This window comes from Juglans regia, chromosome 7 (genome assembly GCF_001411555.2).
Source record: "Juglans regia cultivar Chandler chromosome 7, Walnut 2.0, whole genome shotgun sequence".
Taxonomy (NCBI): domain Eukaryota; kingdom Viridiplantae; phylum Streptophyta; class Magnoliopsida; order Fagales; family Juglandaceae; genus Juglans; species Juglans regia.
The window spans coordinates 49,390,880-49,400,343 of NC_049907.1; positions in this window are offsets into that span (position 1 = coordinate 49,390,880).

Here is a 9,464-nt window from a genome sequence, read left to right on the forward strand (position 1 = left end):
GACGGAGGAAAAGCAAAGGGAAGAAAAGCAGCGTCAGTCTACGGTCATTTGTGTCCAATGTGATGTCAGCAGATAGTCTGAATACCTTGTACATATATCTGCGGCGACGACTTCTTTAATTTCTTATTATTTTTTATTTGCGTTTTTGTTAAAATATTTTCTCATTACTTAAAAAAAAAAAAAAAATACGAACATCATTATAATTTTTTTTTAATTTTTACATAAAATATCATAAATAATTTAATTTTTAAAATAATAATAATATTAAAAATTAATATTCTAATTAATAATATTTTATTCAACTAAAAAAATATTTTATTCTTATTAATAATATTCTAATTAATAAGTACTATATATATATATATCCTAATGTTTCCCATCTAAAACAATATTCCTGAAATAATCAGAGCAAGGTTTTTGCCTACTACTTATAAATAACGGTAAAAATGACAAACATATATGGAATGATGCATTTCATGATCTGATCCACCCGTTTGAGCATAATACATATACATGATGAAATTCCTTTGTTCTCCTGAAATCTCTATCAATTTTCAGAAGTAAATAATAGGAGGCTACAGATAGCTAGTCTATACTAGACGTACTGTGGTTTGGTTCACACCCCAAGTGAACTATACATATATAAAACGATAGATCGTTTTTAAAAGTAATTTGCAGCACTGTATATTATATATATATATATATATAGGTATATGAATTCTCTGACCAAAAACAAAATCTATGAATTTTTCTGGGTATATTTTGTTTTGGGACATATGCACACGTACATGCACTACAACAGAATGTGTATTTTGTGACAGAGGAAACTGTCACAAAAAAATGGCAAACCGTCACTAAACATATTTGGTGACGGTTTGAAACCGTCACCATGACCGTCACGTAAAGTGCGTCACAGAAAACATTTGGTGACGGTTTACTGTTCAACCGTCACAAAAAATATTTTTAGTGACGGTTGGAAGTGTTCCGTTCGGTACAACGTTCGAACGTTCCTTTTTTTGTGACGGTTATGAACTGTCACAGAAAATCACGTTCGGACGTAAAATTAAACGTTCGGACGTTATACCCGACCCGATTGGCGTTCGAATGAGAGAAGTTGACGTTTGTTGTATATCGTTCGAACGTATCATATTTACGTTCGCATGTTAATGCGTCCGAACGTTAATTACAATAAACGTTCGAATATTTGTTCGAACGTAAACGTAAATGTTCAAACGTAGCGCGTTTAATGTTCGGACGTTATTTCGAATGTAAACGAAGGAGCGTCCGAATGCAAGTTCTTTGTTCGAACGTTAGTCGGTTTAACGTTCGAACGATTCAATTGTATTTACGTTCGAACGTTTGTTACAGTGTGAACCAACGTTCGAACGATTTTTATTTACATTCGAACGTACAGATCAGAAATACTAATTTCATAAAATTTAAAAACAAAATACCAATGGTATCATATTACATACCCAATTAACAAGTAACAATGTCTTATAAAAGTACAAAATTAGATATTAAAACTAGTCAGAAATATTGATAAAATTTATTTCTTCTTTTTCCCTCGCCCACGGGGATTCTGTTGCAACGACATAACACGCTCCATTTGCACCATCATCTCTCGTTGCACTTGCTCTTGCACTTCACTGCGTATTCTTTCCTCCTGGTCTCTCTGTTGGTCCTGCAAACGCGTCTCTAAATGAGACTGTCGTTCTAAGAGAGACTCTAACTCTTGCTGTCTCGACCTCATATACTCATTCTCACGCCGTGCAGCTTCTAAATCTGCTGTAAGATTATTAATTTGTGAAGCCGATGAGGTTGAGGAGGATGAACATTTATGCTTGATAGATCGTCCCAAACCTCTTGCCATACTAGACTGCGGCCCGAGCACTTGGGTGAATATGTCTATGTCACTAGGAGAGGATTCCGCAGAAGTCGACTGCATCTCCAACATTTTGTTCTGCAATTTAAAAGGTAATGATCGTAAATAATTAGTAACGTATTAAAAGAAATAGAAATAAGAAATAAACTATTAAAATGTTCTATAAAAAATTTATTTAACAAAATTAACACTGCTTACATAATTATCTGCAGCGACAGGATCCATCCACTAACTATGCTCATTAGTGTGAGCAGCAGCATAGACATGAATGAGGGAAAAGTTTTCAGGATCATCACGTTTCTAACAAAGCGACAATATTAGCAATTTTAAAAAGATAATGTTAGTACTTATCAGAAAGAATATCAGGAAAATAAATGAATTCTATAATTTTTTAATTACCATTTTTTCAGCAAGACGGTGGAATGACCTTGAACCGGCACGATGGTGGACAGTCAGAACGGATCTATTCTGTGCATTTGTAGAACTCAAGTGCTACAAAATATATTAAAAATGTTAATTGTAATATGTATACATATAATGTATAAAACGAATATGAATGTAAATAATTAAAAGATATAAATGTAAAATACCTGATAATCTGGAGATGCGAAAAGATCACAACACTTTCTCCAATCATCTAACTTCATCTGCTGAAAAGGAGACTGCGCAGCCTCTTCCAACGTCTCAAACTTCTTGAAGTGGTCATGACATCGTCCTTTGTGACGTCGGAATAGTGTAGCCATCAACTCATTCACGGTTCTCAAATCCTCGCTACGGCCAAAGTCGAGGTCGAATTCATCCTAACAAGGGAATCAGGTAAAAAATATAATATATTAATCTAAGTGAAAAAAATGTACTGAAAAGTAAACTCACCAGCACACGACTTCGAATGTGCTCCTTAATCTCATTCGGAACATCTCGCCATGAGCGCACATAAAATGGAGCATAAGCTCGAACTACTGTGCCAATATAGGAGGAAAGCGCTGCTGCACTATCATCCACTCCTCCAGTGGAATTATCAGGAATTGTGACCTTCAGTTTACCGTGCCTTCTATTTTTTTCAAGAGAGATTCCACGTGTATAGCCACGACCGCGACGTGCAGATGCATCAACTACATGATAATAATAGATATACTATAATTATAATTATATAGTTATTGAGAAAAAATATTAACTATATATATAATTATCAACGACAATATTTCCTTACTGGTAGGTGTCGACTGGCTGTTGTTCTCTTCTGTGTTAGCTTGATCTTCAGGAACGGATTCCTCGAGTGGGGAGTCCTCAATGGATTCAGGACTTGGACTTGGCGGAGGCACATTTCTTCGTTGTCGTTTTGGCGGCATTCTTTAAAATAATTAATTATATCAAAGAAAATTAATTAGAAGAAATTATGAAAATTTAAGATATTTTATAGTCACCTATATAAATAAAATATTTAGTACTTTTACTCTTCAGATGAATTTTCCATAGTTGTTTCAGAATCTCCATCAATAACATCTTCATCATCATTATCCACCTCCTGCCCGGATTCTGATTCGTATTCATCTTCTGACTCGTCTTCTTCATCTTCCTCCAAACTGACTTGAATTGAATGATCATTTAATACAGACGGGTCGAGATGTACGGGTGGGACATCATCTCTACACAAGGGGAGCAACTCGAGTGCACCGAGGTCAACAAACAAGTTAATACCCTCTCCATCTTCCTGGTATGCCTCAACAATCGGATTGTCATCTTCATCTCCACTATTCTCGTAATCTGCACTCGTTCCTGCTTCATATATATTTCGAGGAACAAATTTTTGTACGACTCGCCAAGTTATCTCCCCACTATCTTCATCAGCACTTTTCATTGGATCAATCAAGTAATAGACTTGGGTAGCTTGACAAGCCAATACGAATGGATCATCTTCGTACCATTTAGATGCAGTATTGACACTCGTAAAGTGATTATCCCTATGTATCGAAACCCGACCACCGCCTAGATCCCACCAATCACATTTGAAGACATATGTTACAGACCCACCCAGATATTTCAATCCGATAATATCACGTATGACACCATAATAGTCAATATCATCTGTTCCATGACTCCCCTCGACCAACACACCACAGTTTTGAGTCTTTCTATTACGTTCACGGTCCAAAGTATGGAATCTATAACCTCGAACCGTGCATGCAGTATATCGAAGTGCTCTATTTGAGGGACCACGGGCCAATGCATACAATTCAGAAGAAATTGATCCGGGATCACGAGCACGTTGTTCCAAAATCTAAAAATTGAAATAGTATATATTTATTATTTTATTATCCAGAGTTAAAAATTTCACAATATAACATATATATAATTTTAGTTCATACACGTTCTTCAAACCATCCGGGAAATTCTTCCTCGTGTCTTGCCTCTATATTTTCTACGCCTTCCGTTCTAAGTTTGTCCATGTGGTCACTGTTATAACATATTGCAAAAGAAGTATATTTTGAGCACAACAATTCTAATTAATTTAAAGAAAACTATAATTATTCAAATAAATTAAATGACATACCTAAGATAATCATCAATCTCTCGGCAGTTATTTAGCACATACCACCGAACCTTACCCAACTCTCCATCAATTAAATCGTAACCTGTTTGTGCACCCAAGGGTCGTACATTCGGGAAAACACTGATAGCTCACGAGGAGGCGGAGTAGCAAGATCAGCATTTCGCTCTTGACGACTAAATCGTGTCTCAACACCACGAAGATATAGAGAGCAAAATGTTAACCATTCATCGTGTATATAAGCCTCTGCTATTGAACCCTCAGCTTTGGCTTTATTCCCAATAGTGCGCTTCAATCGACCCAAATATCTTTCAACTGGATACATCCAACGGAACTGCACCGGTCCACCCAGAAGTACCTCTCGCGGTAAATGTATTGCTAAATGGACCATGACATCAAAAAATGATGGTGGAAAGATCTGCTCGAATTTACATAGTATAGTAGCAATGTCTTCTTCCAATTTCGACAACACATCTCGATTTACTACCCGAGCGCACAAATCCTTGAAAAACATACATAGTTCAGATATGGCGACACGTACATTAGATGTCAGCTTCCCACGAATTCCCACAGGTAATAACTTCTGCAAAAATACGTGACAATCATGACTTTTCAATCCATTGATTTTCCAATCATCAGGACTCACGCATCTACCAATATTTGAAGCATAACCATCTGGCAACTTCACACCTTGCAACCATTTACAGAAATCAATCCTCTCCTCCCTCGTCATCGTAAAACATGCATGCGGCATGACCACCCTGTTGCCTTCCACCCGCAAATGCAGATTATGTTTAATTCTCATTCTCTCAAGATCTTTCCTCGTCTTGATCGTGTCTTTCGTCTTTTTGTTAATACTCATCAATGTACCCAGTATATTATCACAAATATTCTTCTCTATGTGCATTACATCCAAACTATGTCGCAACTTGCATGACGACCAATACGGCAAATCAAAAAAAATACTACGTTTTGTCCAATTCAATTCTGATACGGCTCGTTTTCTCTTGTTCTTTCCCCGACCTTTGCCAAAATTGTTCGCTCTAACATGTTGCAGTTGTTCCACTATCTCTTCTCCAGACAACTCTTTTGGTGCAATCCTATCCTCTACTCTCCCATCAAACTTGGCACATTCTCTTCTCCATGCATGATTTGCTGGTAAATAACGTCAATGACACATGAAACACAACTTCTGAGAAAATTTTAGCCACTCACTAGCAGTTTCTTTATTACACGTCGGACACGCTAACTTCCCTTTCGTACTCCAGCCGGAAAGATTCCCATACGCCGGAAAATCATTTATGGTCCACATTACCGCAGCATGCATCTGAAAAGATGTCGACTTAGATGCATCATAAGTTCTAACCCCTGTTTCCCATAACTCTTTCAGCTCTTCAATCAACGGCTGCATGAATACGTCAATATCATTCCCAAGTGATCTAGGGCCAGGGATGAGTAAAGTTAACAAAAACTTTGGCGCCTTCATGCACCTCCATGGTGGAAGATTGTACGGAATCAATACAACGGGCCAAGTGCTATAATTTGTACTCATATTCCCAAAAGGGTTGAATCCATCGGTTGTGAGTCCCAAGCGCACGTTCCGAGCTTCTAACCCGAACTCTGGATACTGATTATCGAAAGACTGCCACGCAAGTGAATCAGCTGGATGCCTCATATACCCGTCATTCTTAACTCTTTTCTCCTCGTGCCACCTCATATCATGAGCTGTTTTCTTACACATATATAGTCTTTGCAACCTAGGTTTCAAGGGAAAATACCGCAACACCTTAACCGGCACGTTTTTCTTACCTTTCCACCTCGACTCTCCACATACAGGACATGCTTGTTTCTCCTCGTTCTCATTCCAGAACAATACAAAATCATTCTTGCATGCATGTATGGACTTGTACTCAAATCCTAATCCCTTTCTCAACTGTTTCGCTTCATAAAAGTTCTTAATTAGGCAATGCAGACCCTTCGGGAAGCACCTCGTTAAATAAGTCCAATACCATGTTTATTGCTTTCGTCGACATCCCACACAATGATTTTATGTGAAACAACCGCACAATAAACGACATTTTGGAATGTTTTGTACAACCTGGGTAAAGCTCGCGCTTTGCATCTTCCCACAGTGAAGGAAAATTTTCACAATCAGTCCTTGATCCACCACTTGAGGCATTGTCGTTAACCTCATCCATAAACATCCCAGCTCCAATGTCACCAAACATCTCCTACATCTCATCATGCTCATAATCATCATCCATGTGCCGTAAATAATTGTGATGATCGACCAATACATCTGCTGACCCTTCATACGGCTCACCATGCAGTACCCATCGCGTATACCCCAGATCCATACCGTTCACAAATATATGACGCTCTACTTCATCCAATCCTATCGCACACAAATTTTTACACCCTCGACATGGACACTTAATGTAACCACGACTATCAGCAGAGGCCCGTGCAAAATCAATGAAAGTTCTTACTCCACATGCATAGGGTACGTAATCCTTTCCAAGTCTATCGTCCAGACGCATCCAATTTTTGTCCATTTCTAAAAACATCTAGATATTAATAACACGTACATTGAAAATTTACATGCATGTCTTGCCTCCAATTCTCATTACTTTTTTGATAAGGTAGTTGGTCATATCCCATTCGAGATTATATTCTCCATATTACACAAATCTCGTCACTCTACTAATTTCCACGTTAGTAGAAATTCCGGCAGCACCTCCCCATAATTCTCCAAGTATACATGTTCAAATATCGGGATTGTGACCCTACGAACAGTATACCCGAAGAACAATAGAAGAAGATACCGAAACTTCATATTAAACGTGGAAAGTAGCGAGTAACAAAAATGTGTAATACAGATAATATAATCTCAAACTGTCCACACTGGACAATTCAGGAATCAGTGGACACATAAATGTACACTGATTCCCAAACGGGTCTAAGGGTATTTATGCAATGTCACACGCATCTAGCAAAAAATCATACAACAATATCTCCATGTTGTTTAAATTAACAATGTCACCTTCAAGTAGTGTTATATTGTTAAACTAAAGAGGGATGGAAGATTATGTGACCCTACGTTTCGTGTCTTGTACACAACGAGAGAGAATAATCTTGAAGAAATGTTTAAATTTTAGTCTAATTACTTAACCGTCACAAACTGTCCGACCTTGACAACTCTCAAGGCCGAAGAGACTATGACAGTCAAGCAATTAAATTGAAATTTCAACATTTCTTCAAGATTATATTCCCTCGTTGTGTACAAGATCATTATTCTTAAAGTATAATTTTAATTGTTATACTTAATTTCAAAGGTTATACTATAATTTTAATTATTATAATTCTTAAAGAGTTACTTTTATGCTTGTTATTACTTATATATTAAATATTATTATAAATATTTAATTATCATACTTAAATTTCAATGGTCATACAATAATTTTAATTATTATAATTCTTAAAGAGTTATTTTTATGCTTGTTATTACTTAATTTCAAATATTATTATAAATATTTAATTATCATACTTAAATTTCAATGGTTATACAATAATTTTAATTATTATAATTCTTAAAGAGTTACTTTTATGCTTGTTATTACTTAATTTCAAATATTATTATCACAATTTTTTAAATCCATATCACAACATATTCACAATAACTCACAATATATTCACAAAATAACATGCCACATGTATTAACATATTTCTAAACTTGAGTAAGCAATAAACATGTATTAACAAAGCCTAATGACAATATATTTCTAATAATAAACACAATATTTCAAATTTATATCACAACATATTTAAAATAACTCACAAATTATTTACAAACTATACAAACAATAATTACAATATGATAAAAAGAGTTACTTTAAAATAACATGCCACATGTATTAACAAAGCTTAAGGACAATATATTTGTAACAATGTAAACATATTCATTCATATCATTCACAAATAATAATTTAAATATTTCAAGTCCATATCACAATAACTCACAATATATTCACAAAATAACATGCCACATGTATTAACATATTTCTAAACTTGAGTAAGCAATAAACATGTAGGGAAACAAAGCCTAATGACAATATATTTTTAATAATAAACACAATATTTCAAATTTATATCACAACATATTTAGAATAACTCACAAACTATTTACAAACTATACAAACAATAATCACAATATGATAAAGAGTAAGCATCAAATCACAACAACATATTGATAAAGTTTAGAAATATACCTAGCACTCACAATATCCTCTTACAAATCAAAATCTTCAAACTTCCCAAAACAAGCAATCCTTCAAAAAAATACAACACAAACTTATTAGAAATATTCTATAACAAAAACACATTCTATAAATATCATAAAATTTAAATAAAGACAAGAAATAAAAATATTATCTTACCAAAACTCAACTCTCTCTCACTCTCTAACTCAACTCTCTCTCACTCTAACTCTCTCTCTCTCTCTCTCTCTCTCTCTCTCTCTCTCTCTCTCTCTCTCTCTTTCTCTTTCTGTTGCGCGCACGGGAGAAGAAGAAATAATGGGCATCCTCCCGTGCGCGTACTGATTAAGTTCTAAAATTATTAGTTTAAACGTTCGAACGTTAACTTTAAACGTCCGAACGTTAATTCTAAAATTATTCCCGCCCAGAACGTTCGGACGTTTAAAATACACGTTCGAACGTACCCTTCTTATGATATAACATGAAATCTAGCGGGAAAGTTCCCGCACTTTCCTCATATATGTTCGAATGTATCACAATTTTTCGTTCGAACGTTCGTAGATTTATAGATAAACGTTCGAACATACTACTTAAACGTCCGAACGTACATTTCATGAAAGTGTTACCATATTTGAGCGGGAAATCTCCCGCACTAATTTAACTAACGTTCGAACGTTGACGGATTTGATGTTCGAACGTATAGTATAAACGTCCTTACGTCTAAATAATCACACAGATATTAAACATCGAGCGGGAAAATTCCCGCCTCTTAGTT